Source organism: Falco peregrinus, chromosome 5 (assembly GCF_023634155.1).
Source record: "Falco peregrinus isolate bFalPer1 chromosome 5, bFalPer1.pri, whole genome shotgun sequence".
In the NCBI taxonomy this organism is placed as follows: Eukaryota; Metazoa; Chordata; class Aves; order Falconiformes; family Falconidae; genus Falco; species Falco peregrinus.
In genome coordinates, this window is record NC_073725.1 from 55324186 (window position 1) to 55335548 (window position 11363).

The window sequence follows — 11363 nt, forward strand, 5'->3', positions numbered from 1 at the left end:
AATGTCTTGAAGGTAAAATCCTTTGCGTTTCTCAGCAATCAGGAACAGAGTTCTCAGAAAAAAATTAAGCTGTAAATGTAGATTTCCATTCATGAATACATGACAAATCACCCACAAAGGTACTCATTGCAGTTTGTTACCTGCAGACCTCTGTTGCTCCAGGAATGATGGTGAAGGAGGGCAACCCAGTGATGATGGGAGCTGAGATCACTGGTAGCAGCATCCCAAGCACTGGCAAGAAAATGGCCTCTGGTTGGCACCTAAGAGGTGCAAATTGTCTTGTCTAAAATGCGTTGGGTTGGGAGATTTCAGTCATTCCAATAACAACTTGAGAGAGGAAGGATTTGAGACAAACATATTTATGTAATTTATTTTTAAAAATATTCCCTCATTAATTTTAAACATTTCCTTTTAAAAAATGATCAGAGAAAAATCATTGGGTTTCTATGTCAGGAAAAAGAATTGCAAATTTTGATGAAAAATGTCTATGGCTTTGCTGCTTAGAAACAGGTCTTTTGAGTTGAGGTCTGCATTTTGGAAAAATTATGTATTTGTTTTGGGAACTTTTTATCAAATGCAAAAAATAAGTCAAGTTCATTGCAGACGAAAAAAATTACTATTTCTCATAAACTATATCAGGCTCCTGTACCTCTCATGGGGGCATTCCATGGGCTGTGCAGGTATAGAAAATCTGGTCTAACAGTATCTTAATCAAACAGGTTTGTAAAGAGAGGTGTCCGTAAGTTCAGTAGATACCGTTCCCACAAAGTGCTTTCCTCAGTGTGGTGAGCGGCATGAAGCAGACACTGTTTTTTCTTTCTAACCTGGAAAGAAACGTGTTCCCTGGTAGTTTTGCTTTCATCTCCCTTGATCTCAAGCCCTAACTTTTTTGTTTTGTAGGTGTTCTATAGAAAATCAAGAGTAGGAATAACAACATACCTTAAATACTGTAGCATGGATCTTAGAAACTATGCATTAAGAGTGCTCCTCCGAAGTCATTGTGATATTTTATGGAAATCTACAGTACAAATGCTTTGTCAAGAAGATCTCTGCCTTCCTAGAGCCCGTCAATGCATCACACTAACATAATCAGAGGTAAATTTTTGAAATGATATAGTACATGAATATGCCAGGTTAGGATATTACTCTTATAATTATTGACAGTATATGAACTAAACGTGACTTCTATGGAGTCATTCCAGTGAATTCTGCCAATGCAGATCAGGAGTACTGTTCACAATTACTTTCTTCTGGAAGATATGAGTATACAATCTGCAATAGGAAGTTACACATTTTCCTTAGGGGAAAAAAGATTGCATAACTGGTCAAAGGCTGAGGAGGATATAGAAGAACCCTTCAGCCCTGCTCTAAGAGTGCCTAGTCAGCGGTTACCTGTGAAGTACCTGCTGCTGGGGAATCTGCAAAAGGGTTAAGAAATGTTGCAGTTCTCTCTCGGTGAAGCACAAAAGAGGATGCACAATATTGTAGCCAGTACCTCTAACATGCGTTTGTTCCAAAATCTGCATGTTTAGCAGTGAAGCCATCTATATGTGCAAAAAGGTGCTCCTGGTCTTGCACAAGAAGCAAAGCTGCATGAACTTCTTGGGATCATTTCTGATTCTATCCCATAATTGTGCTAACCAGGTTTTTTTTATTTAATAGCGAATTTGAGGATTCTACTATTTTTTAACTTGGGGGGGGAGGGGGAAAGACGACCAAGAAAAAAGCTGTCCTTAAGTTCAGGGTGTGATATTAATTTAATATATTAAAAGGACTACAGTTAGAACTAGCAATTGAGGGCTTTCCAGCATCCCAGCCAGCTGGACATCGCTTTGCAGGTCTCAGATTGCATGGATCCCAACAGAAGTATGTAGGTATAAACAAAGGCAGAATTTAATTACAAGTGCACATTTTATTGCACAATAGTCTCTCAAAAATGCCTACATGAAGTAGAAAGTTGACGCTTAGTTTGATCATTTGTTCGAGGCTCTTTGTTAAACAGAATGAGTGCAGTGTAATACATGTAATACGCTGACATCTTCTTATGGGTCTGAAATTTACTAAGGTAATAAAGCAATTATGTTAATGTATAATAAATGTATTCAACAGGAACTAAAAAGTGTACTGTGCAAGAACAAAAAAAAAAGCAAACCCTTATTTTTCTAAATGCCTGTCATGTACAGAAGACTAAGATCTTAGCAGAGATTTTTTGGAGGCTGTTAATATCTTATAAGCATAACTTAAAATAATCCTTATTTCTAGTGAAAATGTAATTTAAGGTAACGAACTTCAAGACATCAGATTAGAAAATGGCAATACAAATGAAAGATAACCATTCTCCACGTGATGTTTGCGACTTGAAGAAAGGCGTGGGGTTCCTTTGCTTCTTTCCTCTGTGGAAGACTTGCCATCCACGGTTTAGTTCTTGGTTCACTGAACAACTTGGACATTTTCATACCTAAGTGGCATTTTCAAAAGCCACTTACGGATCTGCAGGTTTGAAAGAAGTACTGCAGTGACAAGGCTGAACCAGTTACCACACTGCAGCTCACCTACCATAACTTGGCATGCATGGCCTCATAGCTTACTGCACCTACCAAGCAACATGAGCTTGCCTAGACTCTCCCATAAACCTCTTCTGGTACGTTCTCCACGAGTGAGGATGCCCCCTGGGACAGTCACCGTCAAGTGACTTGTGAAGCAGTTGCAATTTGACCTTGCGCCAGAGCTTGCAGATGCACAAATCACTCCTGAAGAAGGGCCCCTGTGCCACCAGCTCACCAGGGGTCTTTAAAACCTTCCCCCCTTGGCCTCAGCCAGGCCCAGTGACTACTGTTGGCTGACCCTCAGAATGGGCATTCACGTAACACCGTGCTTGAAGAGCGAGTTTCCTCCTGGCTCCTCGTAATTAATGGAACATTCTGTCAAAATTTACTAAATCTCACACATGATTTAAAACTGTCTGCTCAGCAGAGATACTCCAATTACATAAGTATCCAGTCCTTTTAGAAACACTCCGAATATCATTGCCTCAGCAATATCTAGAGATGAGGTTGGCCAGAAAACTTTAAAATGTAGGGATGAGACCTTCAGCCAAGGCAAGTGAGGTGTTTTCTCACTCTATGTCCTATTAACAGCAGCTGAGGACTTCTATGAAGTTTCATTTTGCCATGTCAAACTGGCAATCTTAATACTCCTTGTTCTGTAAATTGTTCCACTCACTTCGATGGGTCTTCGCGCAGATAAGGTGAAGTACAAACAGTACAAATAAAAGGGTAGGTTCTGTGAAGGAGAGACCTTCTTGGATTTGTTTGGGTACAGCCTGGTAAAATGGTGCTTGATGCTCTCTTGGCATCTAAGCTCTGCCGCAATAAACAGAAATGAATAAAAATAGCAACACCAAGCTGCACCAGTGTCTGCAGCCTGCTCAACTTGCCCTGGGATTCAACTGGATACTAATAGCAAAAAAACACTGATTAAGGCTGAGTAATTTTGCCCCAAATTGAATTCATTTTAACAGCACAGAGGAAGGGGAAATATTATCCTGCTCTTTGCTCAGCATATTTAGATATAATGACATAATATGAAAGCATTCCAAAAATTGCCTGTCTTCAGGTAGTGCATTTTGGAGTGATTTCAAAATTCCCTTAGGTTATATCAGCAAAACGTTTTCCCCTGCCTCAAAAATCACTAAGCTCTCAGTGACCAATTGTCTGTGTCACTTACCTTGTTTACATGGTGGGTTATTTTCTAGCCTATGGTCTGTGCCTTATTTTTTCAGGCTGCCCTTATGGTACTCCGTGATGATTTTGATTTTCAAGCCTCCATGCATAAATTATGATTTATTTTCCTTTCCGAAAGGAAGGCTGAGTGAAGTAATAGAGTGTAGGGTTTTTGGTTTGTTTTTTATTATGAATATTTCAAGAGTGTGTTTTTTTTCTTATGAAGAAAACTCTGCATTTCCAGAAAATTTAATTTTTTGTTCTATATATAAAAATATACACAAAGAAGAGCCGAGATGATGATGATGATGGTGATGGTGATGATAATAATAATAATAACAACAACAACAATAACAACAACAACCCAGTACCTTTTGTTCAAACCTTAAGAGATGCTAAGTTCTCGTAACTCCTGCGTTGCAGTGAGAGGTACGTCATACTCCTCAAAAGTGGCCACCTTTGGTCATTAATGTTATTTTACATATAGCTGGGTACACTGCGCACTACAGTATCGTCAATGTGCTGTTACTCCATGCCCAGAGAGAAGCCATGTGCAGAAAACAGGGTTATATGAATAAAATAAGCATCAACTTCAAAACTGTCTGATTTTGAGCATTAGTGAGGCATATTACTCTTCAAAACTTGCTTAGCTGTTTTTACAATAGCAAGAGCCAAAAGATGAGGGCATAATTGAACTATTGCCCAAAGGCAATTACTGATTGAAATTGATTCATTCTACAAACAAATTTGACCAATAGGTTATTTGTCACGTTACGGCAGTTTTGGGCGATACTGCTGCAGTTGTGAAGGAGACATAACCATCTAGCATGAATAGTTAATACAGTTTGTTGCCCTGTAGAGTTGCTTGTTGAGTTACCCAAAGAAATCTTACCGGGGAGCTGAGCAGGGCACGCTACTTTGATGCTATAAAACCATTGTGTTACCTCTCCGCTTTTATGTATGAATCTGAGGAATTGTTAACAGCACCAAAAGCAGTTTGCTCTGAGCAACACAAATGTAATGGACTTAACATCAAAGTGATGCAAAATCCACTGAAAACAACAGAAAGGGCCTGGCTGAATCCAGAGGACTTTAAATCAAGGCCTACCAGGGTCAAGTCTGCTGTCCTAATGGGTTTTCTAAGGGGATCCTGTGGGAAATTGGAAGAAGGATTCCAGTTTCTTGAATCCAGGGATTAATGAGGCTTCAAGCTACTGCTTTTGTAAAACCATTGGTTTGGCTTCAGCTTCTTTCCCCTTCCAGCCCATGACACAACAGCACAGGAGCTCTGAGCTTCATGGTGGCACAAAGGACCCTTTGCACCCAAGAACCCTCCCTCCCTCTCCACCCCCCAACCACCCCCATCCCCCCCTTAGAAAGATGCTCCGGAAAGCCATTCAAGGTAAGAATGATTGATACTGCTACTGCGTGTCCAGGAAGAAGCTCCACTAAAGAGTTCCTTACACGATCACCTGTCAGAGGATGGCGGGGTTTAGATGCAAATCTTTCTGCAGTTATCCAGTGCTTCCTTGCTTGGAGGTTAAGCTGCTGAATTGGGCATTTTGTGACATTATTTCTGAAACCAGTCTGGAAACTGAACACAATATGGAGTGCGGCAGCCCGCTCCTCGTTCTGGCTTCACACTGATTTCACAACCATAATCGGTGACTCAGCTTCAATGGGTTTCTACACAAAATTCAAGGCTTCAATTTTGGCGTAGAAAGTCCCACGTGGCTTGAGATAGTGACTTCCTGAGCTGTCACACAATCCAGTTGGAGATGTGATCAATGAAAGATGTCCTTCTGAGGTTTTCTGATTTTTATATAAGTAACTTCATTACTTGACTGTGCGGAGGACTGGGCCCTTCTCCATTCACCAGGACGTATTAGCTGATGGAGCATCCCACACACGATTTCCTGAGCTTTCATATCTGTGTCTTTCCTTGGAAAGGACAGGGTTTTGTTAAGCTTTCAGGAACACTTCAGAGCCCTTTTTTCTGCTATCAAGGTGTTTTAGAGAGAAAGGACATAAATGAGCAATGTGATAGATATGGGGAGCTCTTATTTTGGTTGGGCAACAGATGAGGCATATGGGTAATTTATTGCACTATAATTGCGTTATGTGATATCGATGCTGCAGTATTAATGACTGCAAAGTGCCCAGATTGATTCAGATGGCCATTTACTGTCATTATTACAAATCTAAATAAATAAATAAGAGCAACTGAATTGATGTATCTAAGAAGTGTTTCAAAGTCACCCGGTGACATATATGTAGGCGCTTGTGAACAGAGAGTGACTCAAACAGTATCAGCAACATTTTTTATTGGGGTCAGAAAGAAATAGAACAATTAAGTCATTTTCAGTCATATACAATATATTGGGAACTGTTTTAACAAGCACATTGCTGAACTGACTGGCATGAACAAAGCATTTTAAAAGCCGGGGTGTAAATATGCCAGGAAAAAAGAAAGAAAACATGTAAACTATGCTCAAAATAGTCTGCAAATGTAAGGAAACAAGAAAAACTAAAGACAATCATGCACATACCTCTCCTGCTACCATGGCCCAGTGAATACAGTGGTTACCATGGCTGGATCTGGCTATGAGGTGGACTTTAGAGGGCAAGCTTTGTTTCTGATCTCTGCCCAAACAGAGAGCCTTGATCCAGTCTGTTGGTTTGTGTACTTTGGGCAAGCCAACCTCACATTGCAAGAGCCAGCAAGTTAAGTTTGAATTTATCTCATGCCTTCAGGTTTCTCTTAGCATCCCCTGTCTGGCCATCATATCATACAGACCGAGAGAAGTATTATCACTCAATATTCCAAAATATGACTCTTCACTTTTTCCCTAAAATGCAACAAAAGTGCAAGTCAGACAGCTAGCATTACTTGCGCTTCACAATGTTATTTATGTATCTCACTCTTTTTTTTTTTTCTTGAACAGAAAATAGTACCTTAAAACATAGTTATTGCTAAAAGGCAGTGCTTCCATTAACCATTTGTGGAGTATATTAATATATATCAAACATAGGCTCTTTTTTATGTTAAACACTTGTATTAACTTGAGTAATCATTGGTACTGAAAGCAACGAGAGCAAGTCTGTTAAAATAGGTAGCTTCTTCATACTCAGAGGTACATTTGAGAATAAGTGGGACCCCAAGACAGCCAAGTAAGAATCTGCTAGTATTGATCTGCGTGGGAAAAAAAATCTATTTTGGCTCTTCATACACCCACAACCTCTAACGATCATTGACTCAGTCGCCCAGATAAATTCTTTAGATAAACAACCAAAACCCAAATTAACATACTAACCATTAATAATCCAGTTAACAATTTTTATAACAACAATGAGAAAAAGAAAAAGATATTATTTCTTTTGATGGTTTATTCTTAGTGATGTTTATGTGATGCAAACATTGGATCTAAGTCGCCTGCCAACGACCAGGAAAGCAAGTCAACATTACAACCAGGACTAAACACTGGATATTCTCATACTCATGGCTGGTGCTTAAGCAGCTGCAATTCAAGATCTCTTTATTTTATGGGTCATCAGAAACCTAAGAAATATGTGCCATGGTTACTTCTCACCTCCAGGCACTCGGGTAAGCTCACAGACACACACAGAGACACACACAGCACAATTCAGCGTACAGAGGGACAAGAAAATAACTTTCAGATACTTGGTTATACAATTGCCTGTTATTAAAAAAAATCACAAATTTTCCAAACTTGCCCATTTGGTATGTTGCTTATGGGGTTTTTTAAGCTTAACATTCACTTTCAAACTTCCACTCCTGGGGACTGCAGAAAGCTGTGTAAGCTGTGAGGAAGATGCTCGGAGGTTACTCCCGACGTGGAGCTCCCCTAGCGGCTGCTTCCTCCCGCCTTCCCGCAGGGACAGAGCCACCTCGGCGGGCACTTGCTCCACTCGTGGCCAGGAGGAGGTGGCTGAAAAGGGATGCAGATCACAATCCAGGAAGGGGGAAAAAAATTATAATCTTTCCTACCTTGGGCTTTTGGTATGGGCAAATGCTGCATTGTTCAAGGAGAAGTGAAAGGACTTAAAAGTGAAATCAAAGGGTTTCTCTATAGATTTATTATCAGATACTATATATTGCCCTGCTGAGCATATAGGGAAACCCGTGGGAAACACTGCTTTAAACTTTGGGTTAAGAGCAAATATATACACAAAACATAGATAACAATGGCTTATGAATTATGCTGCCTACGTATATTTTTGCATATACGATGGAAGGCTCTATTGACCATATTCAAGCCAATGATTAGCATTAATCCACAAGCAGATGGATATGAAAACTGCAAAATCAATGCATGTAGGCACAGTTATTCTGGAAAGCAACCATTTTCTGCCTCTTCATATGCACAGATATTTTTTTCCCGTAGCAGAAATGCTTGTAAGACCACTGCCAGACTAAGGGCATATCGAAGCAGATACCAGGCTTCAGCTGCCTGACTCCCTGAATTTTTCTGTCAAACTAAAATGGGTGGAAAAGCTTAATTTTTCTTGTTGGTGCCAGGGTTTGGGGGTTTTTTTGGAAGGACATTCCAAGGAACAAGGCTTGTCCTGCTCATCACTGTAAAGGTGTAGTTGCCAGCTAGCCAGTAATTCTGAACTGAAATTTCTAAGTTCATTTTTAAGATAGGTATTGCAATACCACCAAGATAGACAACAAGGGCTGTGTAAGGATTCCTTTAAATAAAATAGTTTAACATTGTCATGAAGGAGGGTGGCGTATATAAAAGAAATAAACAAAGCTTCAGACAAAACGCCTGCCTGAGTCTCCTTCCATTTACACCAGTTTTACTCTAGCTTAACCTCTGTTTTCACTGAAGTTATTCATGATCTACTTCTCTGTCAGTGATCGCTGTGGTCCCAGATTTCTTGGGAAACACCACAGGTGCAAAGAGGCTACAAGAATGAAGCTTTAACACTCTGAAAATGGATAATTTATTACAAAATCATATATTAAGCATGAGTACAAATGGGGGCTATTAAGGGGGACAAGTAATTAGGATGCAGTTAAAAGCTACACAAACATTTACTTCTCCGGTTTTCTGAGAGAAACATCCTGTATTTGGGGATTCATCAACCAAAATATATCAGCACAAGAAAACTCGGGGAACTTAACATGGCCAACGAGCAACCTCACCTGTTCAATCTGAACCCTTCCCTGGCTTTATGCAGAACAAACAGATGGCAGCAAGTCCAGATTTTAAAGAAAAAAAAATGAAGACAAATAATAACTGAGATTCTTAAACAGCTTGTCCTGGGCCCGGGTGCACCCACTGCTGCTCCTCCTCAGCCTGGCCCCGTGGGGCATGCCCCAGGCCAGTGTGGCCCCATGGCCTCATGCCTGGCCCTGCAAGGTGACGGAAGCCTTGGAGCTGCCCCCAGGTTTGACAGAGCCACTGGAAGAGCCCCTACACCAGCGAGGAAAGCCGGGCCGTGGGGCTGTGGTGGGTGCTTGCACAAGAACAAGAAAAAAAGGACTCTGTGGGTTCGGTAGTAGATGATTCTGAGATTGTGGTGCTTGTTGCACCCAGGAGGCCCAGGGGTCCAGGTGACCCAAGAAGGTCTCCACCACCCCACCAGAGCTTTGGGGCCCAACAGGGAGCCTGATGGCAGCTCCAAGAGGGACCTGGCTGTGCAGACAGGGGTGGTGGAACAAGTGAGCCTGCACTCAGGGGCCTTCCCCAGCACCCTCACCCTGGGTAGCCTTGATGGGATCCTGGGGGTCACTCCTCAGGGGGGGGCAGCAGGAGTTTGGTTTGTGATGGCATAGGCAGAGGGGTGCAAAGCATCTTGTTTCCCCCACAGAAGACTGGGACAGCCCCAGCCTCCCTCCCCAGGGAGCAAAACAATGGCCTGCAAGTTTGGGGGACAATAGGACGCAACATTGATGTTTATAATCCACAGCCAAGGGATTCATCCCTCTAAAGAAGGCATCGGTGCCCGGCCAGGAGCTGTAGGCGTTGCTTGATTTGGGGGTTTTGCTGTTGTTCGAAGGGGAGAGCAGGCAGGGCCGGAGGTGTGTCGGGCACTGATGCCTGCAGCAGCGCTGGGCTAGGGCTGCGGGTGCACACGGCCGGCGGGGACAGGGATAGGGACAGGGATAGGGACAGGGATAGGGACAGGGACAGGGACAGGGACAGGGCACCCGTCGGAGGGAAAAGGAAAAGTGCTTCGGTGCCTTTTCCTTCTGGTGGGGTATTGCGGGCCGGGGGGGCGGGGAGGTGAGGCGCGGGGGGGGGGGGGGGGGGGGGGGGTGTCGTATTTTTTTCCCAGACGCTGTGGTATTTAAAGAGGAAAGGAAAAAAAAAAAAAAAAAAAAAAAAAAGAAAAAAGAAAAAAAGCTTAACGTGGGTAGGAGAGGCAGGGCGCATCCCGGAGGCCCGGGGAGCGGCGGGGCGGGAGGGAGCGGCGGCCCGGCCCCCCCCCCCGGCTGCTCCCGGCTCCCCCCGGCTCCCCCCTTTTCCCCCCCGGCTCCCCCCTCTCCCCCCGGCTCCCCCCGCTGCTCCCGGCTCCCCCCGCCCGGCTCCCGGCGGGGCCGCGGCCCAGCCCCAGCCTGCGCTGAAACTGAGCAGACCCTCCCCGCACCCCCCCAGCTCTGCTTTCTTTCACATCTAATTTGATAGGAGGGTGATTTCAAGCTTCCCACAGTTACAACTTTTCTTGATTTCTCCCTTTGCCCCCTCCCTCCCCGAGCATTTATTACTTGCATTTAATTAATTCCTTCTTTGCGTTTCCTTTCCCTGTTAATCTTTGGGTGACTGCTTTGTACATATGGCAATCTGATAATGAGGGAGTTTATCCTTATTCTCCATACTTCTTCATGGCGATGTCCACCCGTCTAGTGCCTGGGATATCGATCATCTTTCCTTGGGGAGGGGGACAAGGTAAGAGGGGGGTGATAAAAGATTTGCAGTATCCCACACCATTAAGAATAGCTTTTATTCCTTGGCACTGTTTAATCAACTGTTATATCAAGTCATGCTGTTTAAGCAACCACATCAAAAGAACATACCCTCTTTTGTATAAATTATATATTCCTTGTATCTGTCTTCTCACATGCACGCAGACGGGGAGATAAAACTTAAGTTTGTTTTTTAATAGCATGAAGCAGGTATTTAGCTGTTATACAACTTGTTTCTGCAACTAAGTTGGTTGATAAAAACCTAGAAGCCAAGTTGCTGACTTTCTAACTTTTTATCCATTCTCAAGTCAAAACTCCTAAATGTAAAGCTAGGAAAGAGAAATCAATGATTCACCGAAACTCTACGAAGAAACAGAAATAGCAGAAGAAAAGTATAGGTTAAAAAAGAGGGAAGAGCACCAGTTAGAGTCGGCGTGGGAGCTTCTGATCCCTGTTTTCAGCTATTTTCTAAAGTCTACCTAAAAAGGCTACTTTGTCCCTTGAAAAGTCCTGTCCTGCTTGTTACAGTTTACGGATATACAACTGTTTTACCACTTAAGAACTAATTTTAAAGTCCATTTTCACATGGTTTAAGTTGATTACGACTCAGCTCGATGTCACAGACCGGAAAACTCCCATATAATTGCTCGCCCCAAAGAGCGTTTATATAAATATATATATATATATATATATATATATATAAA